Source organism: Lepus europaeus, chromosome 7, assembly GCF_033115175.1.
Source record: "Lepus europaeus isolate LE1 chromosome 7, mLepTim1.pri, whole genome shotgun sequence".
Lineage (NCBI taxonomy): Eukaryota > Metazoa > Chordata > Mammalia > Lagomorpha > Leporidae > Lepus > Lepus europaeus.
Genome location: NC_084833.1, coordinates 38,195,405 through 38,217,578, shown reverse-complemented (window position 1 = coordinate 38,217,578; position 22,174 = coordinate 38,195,405). Strand labels below are relative to the sequence as shown.

The 22,174-nt window shown below is 40.4% G+C and overlaps 1 protein-coding gene and 1 pseudogene across 1 annotated transcript in view; both read right to left on the bottom strand.

The window, feature by feature from the left end:
- The window catches only part of CCDC34 (coiled-coil domain containing 34), a 102,315-nt gene that overhangs the window by 17,138 nt on the left and 63,003 nt on the right, over positions 1-22,174 (bottom strand). The gene's annotated exons all lie outside the window — the stretch shown is intronic.
- Positions 1,596-9,099, bottom strand: LOC133764844 (large ribosomal subunit protein uL10-like; annotated as a pseudogene).

The window sequence follows — 22,174 nt, the reverse complement described above, 5'->3', positions numbered from 1 at the left end:
AGCCAGGAGCTTCCTCCTGGTCTCCCATGTGGGCACAGGGGCCCAAGGACTTGGACCATCCTCCACTGCTTTCCAAGGCCCTAGCAGAGAGCTGGACAGGAAGTGGAGCAGCCAGGTCTCAAACCAGCACCCACATGGGATGCTGGTGCCTCAGGCTAGGGCATTAACCCACTGTGTCACAGCGCTGGCCTCCCAATGTTCTTTAATGCTGTGTCCACACGCCAAGCTTTGAGAAATACTAAGAAAGGAGACCTATTTTCTCTGTCTCTGTCTCTCTCTGTAACATTGCCTTACAAATAATTTTTTTTAAAAGATTTTACTTATTTCTTTGAAAGGTAGCATTACAGAGGCAGAGAGAGAGGTCTTCCATCCGTTGGTTCACTCCCCAGATGGCTGCAACAGCTGGAGCTGGGCTGATCCAAGCCAGAAGCCAGGAGATTTTTCTGGGTCTCCTACATGGGTGTAGGGGCCCAAGCACCTGGGCCATCTTCTAACTGCTTTTCCAGGTGCATTAGCAGGGACCTGGATCAAAAGTGGAGCAGCTGGGACTGGAACTAGCATCCATATGGTAGACCAGCACTGCAGGCAGTGGCTTTACATGCTAAGTCATGAGAATGGCCCCTCAAATAAATTTTTTACAAAGGAAAAGAAAATCCACAGCTTTAAAAAAATTCTTATTCCATTAGCTAACTTCTCTCTCACTTGTAAAATATATAAAATATCTGTTGAAATTAAATAATAAAAACATTAGCACATGTATGCCCATCACTCAAGCTTATAGAGCACTACTAAGACCTTTAATCAAGCTTTGCATTCCTCTGCATTGTGTCTCTCACTCAAGGGTTAAACGTTGACAATGCTTTAGATTTTTTTTTCTGAATACTGCTGTTTATTTCTAATATATCCTATCTGATACTTTTAAACATTTCTATTTACTTATTGTTGTTTTTATTTGACAGTCACAGAGGCAGAAAGAAACACAGAGGGATCTTCTATCGATTCATTCACACCCCAAATGCCTGCAACAGCTAGGGCTGGACCAAGCTAAATCCTGGAGCTAGGAGCCCAGTTCAGATCTCCACATGGTTGGCAGGGACGCAGATATTTGAGCCATCACCACTGCCTCCCAGGGTTCTAGGATCAGAAGTGGAGTAGTTAGGGCTCAACTACGCACTATCCCAAGGGATGCAGTCATCCCAAGTGGCATCTTAGCCACTGTGCCAAACACCCACCTCTTTTTAGATCTAATGCTTGTATAACTTCCATTTCATGACTAATCTACCATTTATTTATCATGTTACTGTTGCTGGATATTGGAGCTGTTTTTGCTTTTTCGTTATTAAAACTAACACTATTGTCGACATTCCTATAATTGTGTACCTGTGCACATAAGAATTTTTCTATGAAGGTGACTTCCAAAAGTTTTTGAATACAACTCATGATGAAAACAGCATTTTACAATACAACCCCAAAAATTAGCAGGACAATGAAAAATCTTTATTCATTTATTTATTGATTGATTTTGAAAAAAGTAGGGCTTCATTTCCTTGTTTCACAAATAAAGCTGATTGAGTTCATTTATTTTTGGTGGTTAGTCAAAGAGACCAAATCTCGTATCCTCTCCGACTGCTCCAACTCTTCCTCCACCTCAACCTTGGAGCAGTAGTGGTGGAAGCAGCCAAGGGACAGGATCCACAAGTGCACATGGACCAACCAAGAAGGCCTCAACCTTTACAACAAATAGAAAGGTGTACTCATCTCCATAGACAAAGCCAGGACTCACTTGTACCCATTGCTGATTGAATGGAACACTGGTGCAACAGTCAGGTGACCAGTCTGCAGAAAAACACTGGCAGTGTTGCAGACACCTTCCTGTAGTTGAGAATGCAGTATCCTCTGCAATGCCAAGCACTCTGGGGTTCTGGATACTGCTGCTAACACCTGCTGGATGTGTAGCCCAAAAGAGGAGTTGCTGCTACACATTCAGCAGTACGGCTTTGCTGGCTCCCATTTTGTCTCTGTTTTTCCTTGGGATTTCAATGGTGCCCCTGAAAATGCTAGTGATGATGCCTAAAACCTGGAAGAAGGAGATCTTCTGGAATCTCAAACTAGTATCCTGGATCAGCACAGTGACTTCACAGGGCATAATAATACCAGCTTGAGTGGAAGATGGTGTTATTAGCCAGCATCATGTTTCTGATCTCAGTGAGGCCCTCCTTGGTGGACACAAAGCCGGCAATCCCCCGGATATGAAGCCTGGGATATAGGAGCGGGTTGCTTTCCTGATGCCCTTGTATGACCTTATGCATCATGGTGTTCTTGCCCATCAGCACCACAGCCTTCCTTTGGAAGGACATGAGGTCTGCTGAATCTGCCTGGAGCCCACAGTGAAGCACTGTGTATAACCATCTGAAAGTTGGATGATCTTAAGGAAATAGTTGGACTTCCAGGTCACCCTTCTTCTGTGGGCATCATGGCAGTATGTCAGAGATTGCCATGCAGGTTCCCAAGCAGGGTTTAAAGATGATGTCATTCTCACGAGGATGCATGCTGGCAAGGGCAAAACCTTACTATTAGCAACCACAAACATTAACAAAACAAAGCATAAGCTTACTATTAGCAATACCTTCTAACATATGCCATTTCTTTTCTCTTCTGTTTAGTTCTATTATGTCCTGTTCTAATTCATCTTTTCAAAAATGTGCTTCACCCACCACTATCACCTGATCCCAATGAAAACAATTAAAAACCTAGGTGTAACATTTCTGGATTGCAAAGCACGTGCATGTTTGAACTTGCTTAGATAATAATAAACTGCCCAGTGCTGCAGCTCACTTGGCTAATCCTCCGCCTGAGGTGCTGGCACACTGGGTTCTAGTCCCGGTTGGGGTGCCGGATTCTGTCCCGGTTGCTCCTCTTCCAATCCAGCTCTCTGCTGTGGCCCGGGAAGGCAGTGGAGGATGGTCCAAGTGCTTGGGCCCTGCACCCGTATGGGAGACCAGGAGGAAGCACTTGGCTCCTGGCTTTGGATCGGCACAATGCACTGGCCATTTGGGGGGTGAACCAATGGAAGAAAGACCTTTCTCTCTGCCTCTCTCTCTCTCACTGTCTAACCCTGCCTGTCAAAAAAAAAAAAAAAAAAGATAATAAACTGTGCTCCAGTAATATACTCTCAATTAATACTCCCAGCAACAGCAAACACAACTTACATTATTCCATAGCCTTACTAACTTAGTAATGTGAATTTTTCACTTTTTTCCAAATCTGTTGGTATGACATGATGTTTGCATTTCCATGGTTAATAATGAGATGGGGTATATCTTCTTATGTTATGGACCATTTGTGTTTCCTTTACCATGAAATATCTATTTTTATATTTTGGCCATTTTTTCTCCTAGAATAGCTATATCTTAAATATATATAAGAGGCGGCCGGCACCGCGGCTCACTAGGCTAATCCTCTGCCTGAGGCACCGGCACCCTGGGTTCTAGTCCCGGTTGGGGTGCCAGATTCTGTCCCGGTTGCTCCTCTTCCAGTCCAGCTCTCTGTGTGGCCCAGGAAGGCAGTGGAGGATGGTCCAAGTGCTTGGGCCCTGCACCTGCATGGGAGACCAGGAGGAAGCACCTGGCTCCTGGCTTTGGATTGGCAGCGCCGGCCATAGTGGCCTTTTGGGGGGTGAACCAGTGGACGGAAGACCTTTCTCTCTCTCACTGTCTAACTCTGCCTGTCAAAATATATATATATATATATATATATATATATATATGAGGCATATAGTGGACTAATCCTCTATAAGAAATTATTTGAGAATATGATTTTCTAATTCACAACTTGAGTTTTTACTTTATTGTGCTTCTTGATGAACTGCAGTTATATAATACGAATTTATCAATGCTTTCCTCTGTAATTTGCATTTTGTTCATTTAATTTCATAAGAATTCCTCCTGTATCAAAAGGCTATATTCTATGGGGTAGCTTTGTAGTGCAGTGGGTTAAGCTGTTGCAAGTCTGGCATCCCATAAAGGTGCCAGTTCGAGTTCTGGCTGCTCCACTTCCAATCCAGCTCCCTGCTAATGTGCCTGGGAAAGCAGTGGAAGGTGTCTGAAGTCCTTGAACCCCTATTACCCACATGGGAGACCTGGATGAAGCTCCTGGCTCCTTGCTTTTGCATGATCCAGCCCCAGGCATTGTGCCATTCAGGGAGTGAACTAGCAGATGGAAGATCTCTCTCTGTCTCTCTCTCTTTCTCTCCCTGTCTCTCAGTCTCCTTCTCTCTCTGTAACCCTTTCAAATAAATAAAGTGAATTTTTTTAAAGGCTATATTCCAGTACATTGCCTCCTAAATTTCTGTGCTTATGCTTTCATATTTAAATCTTTAATCCATCAAAAAAGGATTTTTATGTATAGTGCAAGGTTGGGATCCAATTTTGCTAATATAGATGGATCATCCCAGCACCATTTGTTGAACAGTTGATCTTTTCTTCAGTGAACTGCAATGACTTCATCATGAATCAGGCTTGCATGCATGAATGGTTTTCACTCTACTCTTTCTTCTGATCCATGGATGTGTCTATCTCTGGGGTCAATGCAGTGCCTTAATCATTATAGCTTTATAATAAGCCTTAAGTCTTGGTCAAGCAAGCCTCTCCTCCATTTGTTCTTCCTCACAAGTTTCTGGTCTGTTCATTTTTTAAAAAAATTTTTTTTTTACTTTTTTCTCTTTCATATAAATTTTAGAATAATTTTTCCAATTTTATTTTTTTTAATTATTTATTTATTTATTTATTTTTTGACAGGCAGAGTGGACAGTGAGAGAGAGACAGAGAGAAAGGTCTCCCTTTTGCCGTTGGTTCACCCTCCAATGGCCGCCGCGGTAGCGCGCTGCGGCCGGCACACCACGCTGTTCCGATGGCAGGAGCCAGGTGCTTCTCCTGGTCTCCCATGGGGTGCAGAGCCCAAACACTTGGGCCATCCTCCACTGCACTCCCGGGCCACAGCAGAGAGCTGGCCTGGAAGAGGGGCAACCGGGACAGGATCGGTGCCCCGACCGGGACTAGAACCCGGTGTGCCGGCGCCGCAAGGCGGAGGATTAGCCTGTTGAGCCACAGCGCCGGCAATTTTTCCAATTTTCAAACGAAACCCACTTGGATTTTGGTTTCAATAACATTGAATACATCTAGAGATAGTGAGAATCCTACAATACTGTTTTTCTATTCAAGATTATAACTGCCCCCTCATGTAGGTTGTCTAATGATGTTCAATAGTGTTAAATCATTTTTCCATAAAAGTGTTCATACTCCTTAAAACTATACATTGTATGCCACCATAGAAAGGAACTTACTGATGCTAATGAATAGAAATCACCTGCAATTTCTATATTGATACTTTATCCAGCCACTTGTCCTAACTTTCTCTTTAGGTGAAATGATTTATCTGTAGACTCTTTAGAATGATTTAGCATCAATACTGATCTTCTGTTTTTATTTTCTAGTCTTTATCATTACATTTCTTTTCCTTACATTACTATATTGCTTGAATATTCCAGTGCTTTCTAGTGTTAACTGACCTCTCTCTTTTCTTGATGGAATACTTTCAACATTTCATCATAACATATATTTGTTGTAGGTTTTTATAGTTGTCCCTTAAAAATTAATGAAGTTCCTTCCTAAAGTAGGAGATTTTATTATGTTAGCTATTATTTTAATGATTCTTATTTGTCGATCTTTTCTTTTTAATTAACAGAACTTTTTTTTTTTTTTTTTTTTGACAGGCAGAGTGGACAGAGAGAGAGAGAGAGAGAAAAAGGTTTTCCTTTGCCGTTGGTTCACCCTCCAATGGCCGCCGCGGCCAGCGCACTGCGGCTGGCGCACCGCGCTGATCTGAAGGCAGGAGCCAGGTGCTTCTCCTGGTCTCCCATGGGGTGCAGGGCCCAAGCACTTGGGCCATCCTCCACTGTACTCCCTGGCCACAGCAGAGAGCTGGCCTGGAAGAGGGGCAACCGGGACAAAATCCGGCGCCCCGACCAGGACTAGAACCCTGTGTGCCGGCGCCGCAAGATGGAGAATTAGCCTGTTGAGCCATGGCGCCGGCTGAATTAACAGAACTTTTAAGACACAATCAATATACAATAAGTTACATGTTTAAGATGTACAATTGGGTAGATTCTGACAAGTGTATATACCTTTGAATCTTCACCACAATCAGCCTATTTACCATCGACCTCCTCAAAATATCTCCTGGCCCCTGTGAATCCTCCCTTAATAACCACTCTGCTCATTCCCATATCCCTGTGCCCAAGCATCTACTTGTCAGAACAGATTAGCTTGCATCTTCTAGAAATTTACATAAATGCAATCATACAGTATATATTCCCTGTAGTCTGCCTCCTTTAACTCAAGATAAATATTTTCAGGTTTCTTCACATTGTGTGTCTATAATACACTTGTTTTTACTGCTGGATAACGTTCCATTGAGTGATATAAAACAATTTGTTTACCCAGTCACCTGTTGATGGACGTTTGGATTGTTTCCAGGTATTGGCTGTTACATAAAGATCCTTGACTCTTCTTCTGGAGTGCAGTTACATCACTTGGAACCAGTTTGATCTGTCTTGATTTTAAGCTTTGCTCTGTGGGACCAGAGAAGCATTTATTCTCAGAGTAAATTTGCCTCATTAGTGAAGCAAAACTCGTCTGCATACTCTACCTGATACCTATGACTATGAGATATTTTTTTTACTCTAAGTGGTGGAAGCAAGAAAAATTACTAGCACCAAGTGAGCCTTGAAGATTGGATCCTGTCATTACTTTAAGTGATTCTTTCCTTAGCCTCTGGTAGTTGTCTCACATGCATGCACTGAGCAGACTTAGCTAAAAACATGTGGGGTACTCTTTGCAGATCTTAAGAGTCCCCTTTCTGGGGCTGACATTGTGACTTAACGGGTAAAGCCTCAGCCTGCGATGCTAGCATCCCATATGGGTACCAGTTGGAGTCCTGGGTGCTCTACCTCAATCCAGCTCCTTGCTAATGGCCTGGAGAAAGCAGCAGAGAATGGCCCAAGTATATGGGCCCCTCCACTCACATGGGAGACCTGGATGGAGCTCTTGGCTCCTATCTTCAGCCTGGCCCAGCCCTGGCTGTTGTAGCCATCTGGGGGTGAAACAGTGGATGAAAAATCTCTCTCTCTCTCTCTGTGTCTCTCTCCCTCTCTCTGTAACTCTGCCTTCCAAATAAATAAATAAATAAATAAATAAATCTTTTTTTGTTTAATAAGTCTGAGTTTATTTATACTTGAAAGAATAAAATTATATTTCTTTAATTTTAAATTTTTATTAATAGAAAGAGAACAGATTTCATGTATTTCATAGGTACAGTTCTAAGAAGATAACCATACTTTTCTCACTCTTCCCCTCCTCCTTCAACACCCCCACCTTCCTTCCTTTTATTTTTCTTTAATTTTTGCAAAGACATAATTTTAATCTACTCTATAATCACAGGCTTAATTTGCCACTAATCATTACCTTTTAAAAAATGCAAAGAGTCCTCTTTTTGTTCAGCCTTCCCCTCGCCAGTGCTCTGCCCTGAGACATCTATTCTCCTTGGTCTGCTCAGACTTCTAGCTCCATCTCTTCAACTAGAGCCTACCCGGGCTCTCAGCTTAGGTTCCTCCTCCCTGCTTGCAGGCTAGAAATTCTCTCTGGGCAGTAAACTGGAGCCATGTTAGGGCTCACTGGCCTGTTTCCTATCATTCAGTGATCACGATCTGATATTGCCTGATGCCCAGAATCTGAAGACCTTCTCTCTCATGTATTTTTATTTTCTGTTTCTTGAAGTTGTTTCAGGCAGGAGGATATACCTGGTCCCTGTTTCTTCTCCCTCGTGGCTGAAAGTAAAACTTCTGAGAGTGTCCATGTATTTTGTGATTTTTAACTATGAGCTGCAATTTTCCCTTGGAACTAATTTGCTGAATAATCAGAAATGATTTCTGTCACTTTCTTTTTTTTTTTTTTTTTTAATTACTTATTTATTTATTTATTTATTTTTTAACTTTTATTTAATGAATATAAATTTCCAGTGTACAGCTTATGGATTACAATGGCTTCCCCCCCCCCAATAACTTCCCTCCCACCCGCAACCCTCCCCCCTCCCGCTCCCTCTCCCCTTCCATTTGCATCAAGATTCATTTTCAATTCTCTTTATATACAGAAGATCAATTTAGTATAAAGATTTCAACAGTTTGCACCCACATAGAAACACAAAGTGAAACATACTGTTTGAGTACTAGTTATAGCATTAAATCACAATGTACAGCACATTAAGGACAGAGATCCCACATGAGGAGCAACTGCACAGTGGCTCCTGTTGTTGACCCAACAAATTGACACTCTAGTTTATGGCGCCAGTAACCATCCTAGGCTGTCGTCATGAGTTGCCAAGGCTATGGAAGCCTTCCAAGTTCACCGACTCTGATCATATTTAGACAAGGTCATAAAAGACAGAGTGAGGATAGTAACCAATGATCCTAAGAGTGGCATTTACCAGGTTTGAACAATTATACAGCATTAAGTGGGGAAGAGGACCATCAGTACACACAGGTTGGGAGTAGAGCCATTGGTGGTAGAGTAGAGGTTATGATTACAAAGGAATGAGGCCCAAATGCGCTAGACAGGGTCTAGAACAAAGGACAGAGTCATTATTAGAGGAGCTAAGAAAGGTGCTGTCTAAGCTACAATTAAGTTTTCTGATTGAGAGGCAAATAGAACCTGATAGAAGGGGCTTGATAATAATCTGGTGGGCTTTAGGCCTTGTAAATTCAGAGGCCCAGACCTATCTATCTCTTCACATGGGGTATATCCTAAGGGAGGTGTGAACCTCCTAGGGGAAGGCACTCTGTTGACTTTCATTACTTGGCTGGCCTGGGAGGAGAGCTGGCCAGGTAAAGGCAGGTGGCATCTCTAACAAGAAATTGACAGTTCTGCCTGCAATGTTGCTGACCCTACTTGGCCATACCCTCAGCTGCAGTGGTCACTTTGGAAGTTGGGCTGAGTGAAGGGCTTTTCAGCTTGGAGCCAATAAGATCTGTGGCTCTGACCTGGGCATCCTTCGACTCCAGGGCAGGTCCATTTCCAGTGATCCAACTCTTGGCAGAGCTGCCAGGGCTCTTCACAAGCTGACTTCTGCTGAAGCCCAGGGTTACCACATTGAAAGCCACTGCAGTGGACTGGCCTGTTGGGTCTCCTTGAGGGCAGATCACTGTACAGATCAGCCAGTAATAGGCCTGCCACCCATTGCTTCTGATGCCGAGCTTTCTTTTCCTCCTGGTTTGTGTTAAAGCAGACCAGAGGATGCAAGTCAAGGGAGTGCCCGTTTCCCAGCTCTAATCTTCGGTGGCCTGAACTACAAGTCTATAGTCACAGGCATGTTCTGTAGTAGTTTTTCTAAGGTAGACAATGCCCATGAGGAAAATTATATTCTCACTTTAAAACTTTCTTTCCCTTTGGTCTGAAAGGGAGGTTTTTTCTACTTACTGTATACTTTGCTGATGGTGAAGTGAATCAAGCTATGAGATTATTATTTGAGTTCTTATTTTGGCTATGCTATTGCAGAAAAATGTTAGCCATCTCTTTTATAAGGTCTAGAGATTAAATTGTGCATCCTACAGATTCCTTCATAATAGAATTAGTTTCCTACCTTGAAGAGAATAGAGAAATGAAAGAACAAATTGGGCTTAGAATAGAGAAATGAGGGAGCAAGTCCTAGATCGCTTGCTGACAATAGCAATATCACATGAATACTTAGCAAACCGTTTCAACCATTAGATAACAACTTAAGAAAACATTTACCAGAAGGTCCAATGCCTTCTATAAATTTTAAGAATCATGTATTTGAAAACACCTCTTAAATATCTAACATGGTGTAGTTTGTTTAGCCAGTAAACTTAAGCACAACCATCTAAAATGTTTTTAGTTTCTTTCTACCAACAAGTCTAAAACATATGATACACAGATTCAGGTCACACAAATTAAAATGTATCTTTGATTGATTTTAGCAGCTTAAATTTATGGACAATCTTATATATAAGCCATTTAAAATAAAACTCTTAATAAAATTTCCCCATGTGGACATACAATATGTACACACATATAATATAGCATAATAGACCAATACATCAATTTTAATAATAGCTTTTAAAATCTTTAACTCTTTTTGTAGATTGCCAATTGATTTGAATTGCTTTTTCTTTTTAGTAACCTCAGTTAACCATACTTTCTCTCAGTTGGTACTGTTAATACATTATTGGCTTCATCTGTTTACAGAGCCATCCCAAAGTACTGAATACAATAAAAGTGGCTGGAAAAAGTCCATAGGAACCTATAGGAGGACAGCTAAACACAGAACCAACAACGCTTTAGTTTTATGAGCAGCAGATATTCAAATTTTTGAAAAAAGCACATATTTAAATAACCCATAGCTCTTAATAAAAATTCAGCTGTTTTTGAACAATTAGAATTTAACAGACATCGAGAGAACATAATAGATTACTTTAACACATTGCTTTAACAGAGCATCAGAGTTTAATTCTATGTCAAAGAGAAATTGAGCTTCCTGTGATCTTTTGCTGTGAGGTTTCCTTCCTTTACCTTCTTTCATATTGGTGACCATGTTTCTGTGTTTCTGTGTGTAAGACATCTTTAAGCATCTTTTGCAGGGCAGGATGAGTGGCAACAAATTCTTTCAGTTTCTGTTTGCTATGAAAAGTCTTAATTTCACCTTCATTCACAAATGAGAGCTTTGCAGGATATAGTATTCTGGGCTGGCAGTTTTTCTCTCTTAGTACCTGGGCTATGTCTCGCCATTCCCTTCTAGCTTGTAGGGTTTCTGATGAGAAGTCTGCTGTGAGTCTAATTGGAGATCCTCTAAGAGTGATCCGACGTTTCTCTCTTGCACCTTTTAGGATCTTTTCTTTATGTTTCACTGTGGTGAGTTTGATTACAACATGTCGTGGTGAGGATCTCTTTTGGTCATGTTTATTAGGGGTTCTATAAGCTTCCTGTACTAAGATGCCTCTGTCCTTCTCCAAACCTGGGAAATTTTCTGCTAGTATCTCACTGAAAATGCCTTCTAATCCTTTCTCCCTCTCCATGCCTTCAGGAACTCCTAGAACCCGAATGTTGGGTTTTTTAATAGTATCCTGTAAATTCCTGACAATATTTTTTAGATTTCTAATTTCTTCTTCTTTTCTTTGGTTTGCCTGTTTCCTTTCCTGTTCTCTGTCTTCTAAGTCTGATATTCTCTCTTCTGCTTCGCCCATTCTGTTTTTAAGGCTCTCTAATGTGTTTGTCATTTGATCTATTGAACTCTTCATTTCATTATGATTTCTAGTCACTATCAGAGTTCCTTGTTCCACTAGTTGTTTCATTTCATTTTGATTCCTCCTTAATATTTCACTTTCACGAGAGAGATTTTCTATCTTGTCCATGAAGGATTTCTGTAGTTCAAGAATTTGTTTTTGAGAACTTCTTAATGTTCTTATCAATTTTTTGAGATCCGCTTCTTGCATTTCTTCGATCTCATCATCTTCATAATCTTGAATTGGGGTGTCTTTTTCATTTGGGGGCGTCATAGTTTCTTCCTTGTTCTTGTTAGCTTGGTTTTTGCGTTTGTTGTTTGGCATGTTGGAGATATCTGGTTTCTTCACTGTGGTGTTTTTTCTTGTTACACTATGGCTCTATATTAAGTGGACTGTCTGCTTTCAGTGGAGCCTTAGAGGCTTGAGATGAGTGTGGCCTGAGAGCTGTGTTTGGTTCCTCAGGGTTGAGGGTGTGTCAAGGATGACACTCCCAGGTTAGGTGTGGTAAATCTCTCTTTCTTTTTTTGATTTAAAAGGGAAGTAATTCCGCACAGCTGAACGTAATTGGAGGTAGTTAGCAGGCAAATGATATACCTACAGGAGCCAGAGATCGGAAGCTCTTTCCCAAGGACCACACAGGGAATCTCTGCTGCCCTCAGTGTGGGCTCCAATTCTCCTGCAGTCTCCCACTGGGTTGCCAAGTTAGATGCTAATCTCCTGTTATTTCACCCCTCCCCACAGAGTCAGGTTTTTCTGCTAGGCTCAGGGCTGGTGCAGACCTGAGGTCGCCCTGCTTATGACGTATGTCCAAAATGGCGCCTGCTCTGTCTTGCTCGCCTGTGAGAGGTGAGCGGAGAGAGAGAAACTTGTGTCCGTATCAGTCACTTTTTTTATTTTTTTTTTCTCTCTCTTCTAGTTAGCCTGGTGAACTTTTCCCCACGGAGTTTCAAGCCTCGTTCCCTCTAGCCTCCTCTTTCCGCTTGCCTGCTGGTATCTCGGGCTATGGAGGTTCGGCTCACCTCGCGTTCCAGCGCTGGTGCGTTGAGTCTGCCGCTGGTGTCCCGAACTTGGGCTCCCACGCTCTCCACGCAGGTCCACTGTGAATCACTAGTTCCGGAAGAGTTTCCTCTGCTGTTTCATCCCCTACTCTTCCTTGACACTGCAGTATCTCCACTTATATTAAACTTTCTCTCCCCCCGGACTAAGTGTGCTTCCTGCCTATTCCGCCATCTTGCCCGATTTCTGTCACTTTCAGAAACACTAATTACTGAAGGATTGCTTTAAAATTAAATTATTCACTTGAGTTGTGCAAACAAGTTGGTTGTTACAAATTCTCAGGAAGGATTTTCCTGCTAACCACCCACATTCAGCACCTCTGTTGAGGGAGGAAGGCTTTATTTTTGGGCCTTCTTGCACAAGGTTTATTTCTGGTTCACCTTTGCACTGAGTCTTTAGCCTTCGGGATCCCAGCTTGGCACACATTTCTCTTATTGAGAAGGCTATGTAGATTGTGTCCAAGTGTTACATCTTGTCTCCCACACTGCATGCAGCCACCAGAAAAGCCGCTCAGCATTTCCAGCACACAGAGACCTTGGTGCTGGCTTGTGGCCCAAGGTTCTCTCTTTCACTACAAAGTATCTGTAGATTCCTTAATTTCATGGTAGGTATTCAGCAATTTCCTTTGAAATTTTCACCTCTGAATTTCAGCAATTTTAATTTCAAGACGGCTATTCTGTCATGCTGAAGGGATCAAGAGTCTCACTTGTCTCTGCAGACTTCCTTTCCACAGGCTCCTTCTCATCAGCAGTAACACATTCAAGTATATATCCTCCTTAAAAACACTTGCTTAATCCCACATCATCCCTTTTAGTTATACCCTTCTCTCATGCTATTGCCCCTGCCAAGGTTTTCAAAAGAGTTGCCTACAACCCTTGTCTCTATTTTCTAATCTTTAATATGTGCTTTAACTAATTCTAGTCTGTCTCTGCCCCCGAATCTCCAGTAAAATTGGTCTTTGGAATACCAAAATTTATGACTTCCACCTACTAGATCCAGTGGGCATTTCTTACTTCTTGCCTGACTTGACTAATCAGCAATATCTGGTACTTGGGTCACTGTATCCATTGTGAAATTCTCTCTTCAGTTGCTTTCACATCATTATTTCTAAGTCCACATTTGCCTCATCAATCATTCTTTTGGATCTTCTTCCTCTGTTCATTTCTTCCAATACTCTGAAGAAGTTTTCTCTGATTCTCTCTTTGTAGTATAATTCTGCACCACAACTCATGAACTATATACTAGCAATTGCCAATGCCAAGCACATTTTCCTCCCTCCTTGGGAAAACTCCTCAGTTTTCTTTTTGATACAATGACACCCAGGATGCTTCACTTCTGAGACTGCCTTTCATTTAAATGAGGCTGTTAGAGAAGGACTGGTTATCTGGTGCAGTAGTTACCTCATATCAAAGTACCTGGTTTAAGTATGATTTCTGCTTCCAATTTCACTTTCCTGCTAATACTCACCTTTGGAAGAAGCAAATAATGGTTCAGGTAGTTGGGCGTCTGCCACTCCCTGTATGAGACCCAAACTGAGTTCCTGACTCCTGGCTGCAGCCTAGCCCTTTCCTGGCTGTTGCAGGCATTTGGGGAGTGAATCAGCAGCTGGAAGATCTGTCTCTCCACCTTTTAAATAAAATGGGGGCAAAAAATTCCATGTAGGCAAGATGTGGCTAATGATATAGGAAAGATGCTCAAAAAGAAAATGCATATTATGAAAAACTATGAATATAGTTTAAAATTTTTGCACCAGAATTACATCTTTTTAGTTTCATTTTTCCACAAACTTTTTAAGTTCTCTCATGAAACTGTTGTAAGGTATTTCCAGGAAGACTACTTAAAGGGAACTGATTCAGCTGAGAGGAGCCCTTCTCTGTGCTTCTGTCTTCCTGCCATCTTTTGTCTTCCAGCATGGATATAATGATGGCCAGAGTTTCAGTATCCACCTTGGAATCATAGGTGACTTTGGGGTTGGAAACTGTGTACCAGAATGACAAGTAATAAAGACAGGAACATAGATTCCCCCATGGAGCCACATCAACCTGAACCATCAACTTTTTGGCAGCTTTTATGAAAATGAAGTAAATGCCTGTGTTTAAGATTCTGTTATGCTGGGGCTGGCATTGTGGTATAGTGAGTAAAAATGCTGCCCACAATGCCAGCATTGCATATAGGTGCCATTTTGAGTCTCAGCTGGTCCACTTCTGATCCAGCTCTCTGCTAATGGCCTGGAAAAAAGCATATGTCTTTCTAATAAATAAATAAATAAATAAATATTTAAAAAGATCCTATAATTCTGCAAAAGAGTGGGAGTTTTAGCTGTAGAAAGTCTACCCTTACTCCTCTATCACCCAACTCTGAAACATAAGTCAAGATCTAGATCTTCTCTCTTCATTTGTTCTCACCACCCAGATCAATAAATCCTGGTCTTTTGATACCTAAATATCTCTCAAATATTCCATTTCCAAATACCTCGTTCCATATTGCCCATGTCTAAGTTTGAGGCTTCACATTGTTTGCTTATAATTACACAGTAGCCACTGAAGTGAGTTTTCTAAAATGTAAATATAAATCTGTCTTGTCTCTTTAAAACTCTACATATGGTTATGTAACGATGCAGGATATAAAATCAACACACAAAAATCAATAGTCTTTGTATACAACAGACAATGCCATAGCTAAGAAAGAACTTATAAGATCAGTCCCATCACAATCGTTACAAAAAATTAAATATCTTAAGATAAATTTAACCAATGAAGTGAAAGATATCTACAATGAAAATTATAAAACATTAAAGAAATTTTAAAAATGGAAAATGCTTCTGTGTTCATGGATTGGAAGAAGTAATATCATCAAAATGTCCATATTATCAAACAATTTACAAATTCAATACAATCCCAATCAAAATACCAATGACATTCTTCTCAGATCTAGAAAAAATAATGCTAAAATTAATATGGAAATACAAGAGACTAGGAATAGCTAAAGCAATCTTAAACAACAAAAACAAAGCCAGATGCATTACAACACACCAGATTTCAAGACATACTACAGGGCAGTGTAATCAAAACAGCCTGGTACTGGCACAAAAATAGACACGTAGACCAATGGAACAGAATAGAAGTCCCAGAAATCAACCCACACATCTAAAACCAACTAATGCTGGACAAAGGAGCTAAAATCAATCCCTAGAGCAAGAACAGTCTCTTCAACAAATGATTCTGGGAAAATTGTATTTCTATATGCAGAGCTATGAAACAAGACATCCACCTTACAGCTTATACCAAAAATCAACTCAAAATGAACCAACGATCTAGCTTTATTATTCAGTGCCATCAAATTACTAGAGAACATTGGGGAAACTCTGTAAGACATTGGCATAGTCAAAGACTGCTTGAAAAGACCCCAGAAACACAGGCAATCAAAGCCAAAATAGATAAATAGGATTACATCAAGCTAAAATGCTTCTGCAGTGCAAAGGAAACACACAACAAAGTAAAGAGGCAACTGGCAGAATGGGAGAAAATATCTGCAAACAATGGAATTAATAAAGGATTAATATCCAGAATCAACAAAGAGCTCAAGATACTCAACAACAAAACTCACAATCCAGTTAAGAAATGGCAAAAGACTTGAACAGGCAGTTTTCAAAATATGAAATTCAAAGTCCAACAGACCCATGAAAAAATGCTCAGGAATACTAACCATCAGGGAAATGCAAATCAAAATCACAGTGAGGTCTCACATCACCCCAGTTAGAATGGCTGTCATCCAAAGATCAAAAAACAATAAATGCTGGTGAGGATGTGGGGGAAAAGATTCCTTAATCCACTGTTAGTGGAAATGCAAACTAATGTAGCCGTTGTGGAATACAGTATTGAGATTCCTCAGAAGGTTGGAAATAGACTTACCATATGACCCAGCCACCCCACTCCTGGGAATTTACCCCAAAGAAAATGAAATCAGCATACAAAACAGCTATTTGTACCTCCAAGTTTATTGAAGATCAATTCACAACAGCTAAAATATGGAATCAACCCAGATGTCCGTCAACTAATGACTGGATAAAGAAAATGTGGCATGTATATATATGGAATATTACTCAGCTATAAAATAGAATGAAATCCTGTCTTTTGCAACAAAATGGGTGCAACTGGAAACCATTATGTTTAGTGAAATAAGCCAGTCCTAAAAAGATAAACATCGGTGCCGGCTCCATGGTGCACTGGGTTAATCCTCCACCTGCAGCGCCGGCATCCCATATGGGCACTGGTTCTAGTCCTGGTTGTTCCTCTTCTAGTCCAACTCTCTGCTGTGGCCTGGGAGGGCAGTGGAGGATGGCCCAAGTGCTTGGGCCCCTGCACCCACGTGGGAGACCAGGAGGAGGCTCCTGGCCCCTGGCTTCGGATTGGTGCAGCCCCGGCCGTTACGGCCACTTGGGGAGTGAGCCAGCGGAGGGAGGACCTTTCTCTTTGTCTTTCTCTCTCTCTCTCTCTCTCTCTCTCTCTCTCAATGTCTGTAACTCTGCCTGTCAAATAAAGAAATAAATAAAATCTTTTTTAAAAAAGATAAACATGTTTTCCCTGATCTGTGGTAAGTGAATATGAGCTAAACCTGAGACACCTTGAAGATTCTGCTAGGAAATTTGTTTTACAAATGTGAAAAATAGGGGATTTTCTTCCTAAAAGATTAGTTCACCACACAGTTTCCCTAAGAGGCAGATATTCTTTGCACAGAACTGTGTGGTTGTTGCAACTGGGGTGATAAAACCATGCCACCTTCCTTTTTCACCTGTACGAGGAGCCAAATGAATTTACTTCAAGAACTCAAACCAGATTTCCAAGAAGTTAAGCTTGGATGTATGCTTGCATTTTATATGACTATATGTATAAGCAAAGTGATGTTTGAGCAGGATACGGGAGCAATGTGTGTGGGAATTTAAACAACCAACACACTGTCTAATTTTCTTTGGTATGAGAGATTAAAGGAATGATCAGAGCTTCACATATATTGAGTGTTAGTGCAGTAATTGCTTTTCAAACTGGTTCTGGTTTCTTCATTAATGCCAAAGATTCTTTTTAGAATGTGATAAATCTCTTTGGCTTGAACATACCAGTTCCAAACATTCCTTGGCATTTCTGTGTTTAATGATGAACTTTTAAAAGTCTATAAGTCTATTTTTGTGCAGGAGTGTGTGTATGTATGTTTATATGTATGTGTGTGTATGTGTGAGTGTGTGTGTGTGTGTGTGTTGCGGCTATAGATAGGGTAAGGGGATACAGGAGAGGAAAAGAGAAAATAGAGATTAGATGACTATTTTAAAACTAAAATCACCTGGCAAACATTCAGTCAAAACAGAGAGATAGTAATGGGCCAGCGCTGTGGCGCAGCGGGTTAACGCTCTGGCCTGAAGCGCCGGCATCCCATATGGGCGCCAGTTTGAGACCTGGCTGCTCAACTTCCCATCCAGCTCTCTGCTATGGCCTGGGAAAGCAGTAGAAGATGGCTCAAGTCCTTGGGCCCCTGCACCTGTGTGGAAAACCTGAAAGAAGCTCCTGGCTCCTGGCTTCAGATCAGCACAGCTCCAGCCGTTGCAGCCAATTGGGAAGTGAACCATCAGATGGAAGACCTCTCTTTCTCTCTCTGCCTCTCTTCTCTCTGTGTAACTCTGACTTTCAAATAAATAAGTAAATCTTTAAAAAAAGAACCTACCCTCCTATCGCCAAAGATAACTGTCTCGACTTTAAAAAAAAAAGATAGTAAAACATGAAAAAGAAAAACAGTCCCAAAACATCAAATTTCAGGATTCTTACTAACTGAATTCATTCAGGTAAAAACAAAACCTGATTATACATATGAAAACATGTGTATACATATCTAGACATGTGTGTCTATTATTCATCATACTTTACTGAGGTATGACCACTTGACTGGACCCAAAGATGAAAAAGTAGCAGCACTTGTTTTAATATATCATTGCAACAGAGTTGAAATCAAATTTACTAATAATTACTTTATGCCTTTCCGGTTTCAATTGATAACAATTCTTTTATACCTTTGTCTTTCTCCAGTATCTATTAGTGAAGGTATCATGGTAAAATGAAAAATTACTGTTTTTCAAATAAATTGCAAGCACTTCCTTTTCTCTCTCGATACTAGTAGTATAGTACTGTTATCAAATGATTATTATATGTCAGGTGTTATGCTAAGTCATAACTAGCAAGTTAGCTTCTTTATGCTAATGTTTTCTTGTTGGTAAAAATGGAGATAACAAAAATACCAACATATTAACATTGTTGTAAAAATTAAGTGCCTAGAAAAAGCCTTATACATAAAAAGTTAATCAAAAATGGATCTTAATGGAGAATAGGACTGGGAATGGGATAGGGAGGAGGTGGAGGGCTGGGAGAGTAGGTGGGAGGGTGGGTATGGTGGGAAGAATCACTACATTCCTAAAGCCGTACTTATGAAATGCATGAGGTCTGTATTCCTTAAATAAAAAATTTCTTTGGGGGGAAAATAAATTTAAAAAAAAGAAAAAAAATGTCTAATACATAAACCATGTAATATAAGTCCTGTACTATTGTTATTTAATGTTATTTGATCCTTGAAACCACTCTTTGGAGCAGGTATAATAATCCTATTTTATTGATAAGCAAATGGTGGTGTAGAGGCTAGGAAATGTGCTTACTTTACTCTGTAAATAAAGGTCAGAGCTTCAATTTGAACCCATTTCTGCACACCTTTGAAGCACATGCTCCCTGTTATGCTGCACTGCCTCTTCAATCCGATGGCTTTCATGCTTACTTTATACATATGGTCTTAATCTCTGTGCCTCAGTTTCCTCATCTGAAAAACAGAGATAACAAGGATGCCTACCTCCCAGGGTTGTTAGAATAAGCATTTAGTAAGTGTTAGTATTATCCTGATGACTGTCCGAATGATGACATTCCTTTCTAATATTTAGGGCTACCTTTAGACTTTCTATGTAAGCTTTTAAAAAAAAAATGGAAGATTGGCTATATAGTGAGGTGATGACCAATTTTAACCTCATCTTTCATCCAGTGAAATGATCATTATACTAAAGGTCCTTTTAATCCGCTTAACATTTTATTTCTAAGTTTGCTTTGAACCTCTCTTGGAAGAACCTTAACATCTTTATGTAAGAATAACAGACTCAAACCACCTGAAATAACAAAATGGGGGATTTTTTAAAGGGGATCTGTTTGTTCTGGAAAACCATGAAAGAAGTCAGCCAATTCAGCAGATTACCAGCTTCAAAGCAGTTCAACTTGACCAACTTGGAAGCCAAAACAGTCCTCATGGTCAGAATACAAATGTGCATTTAATGAGTGGCCTGACAAGTGCATTATAAAAGTTGCATATATGAGAAAAGAATGAAGAGGGGCCGGAAAACAGAGTGACTGCTTCGTTTTCAGTGGGAGTCTAGTTTATGTTGCTAACTTGTTATTTCAACAATCAGTTAATACTTTATGATGTTCAATCTGACTCAAGTTGTTACTCCTGTTGGACCCATTTTTTTCTCTTTTTGAATATGACTTCATCTTCCTTTTCCTAAATAGCTAGGAATTTCAAATGACAGAGCACTAAATAGAGCAGTCTTCAAAAATAATCAAAACTGGCAAAATTCCAAACTCCTTTAAGGACTGAAGCATCAAACCTTTCATCAAAGGGTTGCTTATCATACATGGCATCATCAGATTATGCGTATTAGTGGAGGGGACCAGTGACCTAGATCATCCAAAAGTCATTTATTTTATTTTGGAATGTATTTTGATATGCATATTTGATCTTGGGTACATATGAAGTTCTTGGAATAGGAAATTGAAACAAATAATGGGGTCACATGGTCTGACTCAAAGAACCAGGAAAAGCCATCCAGTTTCTTTACCTTGTTCTCAGCTATATCTGCTTTTAGTGCTATTGGAAGTTGAGACTTCATTGGCCAGACTAGACATTTTCCTTTTCCAGCTTTCAGTCTTTGTCAATTATATATTCCATTAAGTGAAAGGGAAAATTCTGTTTCGGAGTGGAGAAGCTATCTTCTCCAATGTCTGCTGATAGTGCCACACGATGTATGAATTGAAAATAAATAGACAGTGGACGATCTTAGGAAGCTAACTGCCCTCTATAACCTCAGTTTCCTTTCCTTTCTATATAAGCTGTTTCTGGTGAGAGTGAAATGAGATGGTGAGAAAAGCACTCAACCTAGGTCTTTGGTACATATTTTTGTTTTTAAAGATTTATTTATTTGAAAGCCAGAGTTACACAGAGAGAAAGAGAGGCAGCAAGAGAGAGGTCTTCCATCCGCTGGTTCACTTCCCAATTAGCCGCAATGGCTGGAGCTGCGCTGATCCGAAGCCAGGAGCCAGGAGCTTCTTCCGGGTTTCCCATATGGGCGCAGGGGCCCAAGGACCTGGACCATCATCCACTGCTTTCCCAGGCCATAGCAGAAAGCTGGATGGAAAGTGGAACAGCCGGGTCTTGAATCGGTGCCCATATGGGATGCCAGCATTGTAGGTGACAGCTTTACCCGCTATGCACAGCGCTGGTCCCTTGGTACATATTTAGTTTGTACAAATGAATGCTCCATTTTCTTAGCTCTAGGTTGAAATAAGCTCTGCCTCTGTCCAATCACGTGGTGAATTATCAAACTACATGGAAGAATTAAATATAATCCCATAGGGGTGGGTGTTTTGTTTAGTGGTTAAGATGCCTCTCGGAATCCTTAATTCCATTATCAGAGTGCCTGGTTTCAAGTCCCAGTCCTGCTCCTGATTCCAATTTCTTGTTAATCCTCACCTTGGGTAGCAGCAGGTATTGGCTCAGGTAGATGGGTCCCTGCCATCCCCATGGGAGACCCAGATAGAGTTCCCAGCTCTTGGTTTCAGTCTGACTCAGCCCTAGCTGTTGTTGACAACCAATAGGTGGGAGATGTCTACTTCTTTCTTTTTCTCTGTCTTTGAAGTGAAATTATCAAAAATTAAAACAAAACAGACAATCCCACAATGAAAGTACACTTCAAACATCTTTGCAGAATAAAGGAAAAGCACCAATGTTCCACAACTCAATGAGGACTTACCTAATATATATATATATATATATATATATATATATATATATTCAAGAAATGTAAAGTGTCAAAAGGTGAGAGGAAACCTTTGAGCATGTGGATAAACATATAACAAGAATATTGCTGGCTTCTCTAATTGCTGGCTTCTCTAACAAAGATGTCTCACTCAATTGCTTGCAACTTATTCCCTTATATTATCCACAGGATAACAAACTTGTATCACTACAATTAACTTGCAACCAGCAAACAATGTACATGTCACATTTGTTTAGTGAAGATTTCTTATTAATGTTCTGTTTATTTAATGCCTAGGACATAAAATTCTACAATACTTGATTGCAATGCCTTGAAATTGTTCACCCCAATCCAGGACTTCCTTAAAATAGCAATAAACAATGCAGTATTTTAAAAAATACCAATAAACACTAACTGTATCTTGGGGGGTGTCATGCCATAATTATTTTTCAACTACATCTTCAGCTCCCAGAAGGAGTATTTTATTATCTGATTATGCCCTTAGGAATGACTTACATGTTAATCATATGCGTGGTGTTTTCCAGTGATTTTTGTTGTGTTGTTTCACCTCAGTAATTCTCAAGTGAGTTGAGATTTGCCAAAGCCCTAAGATTTCTATTCTATACCATTAAAACTATACAACATCAACAACAACTGTA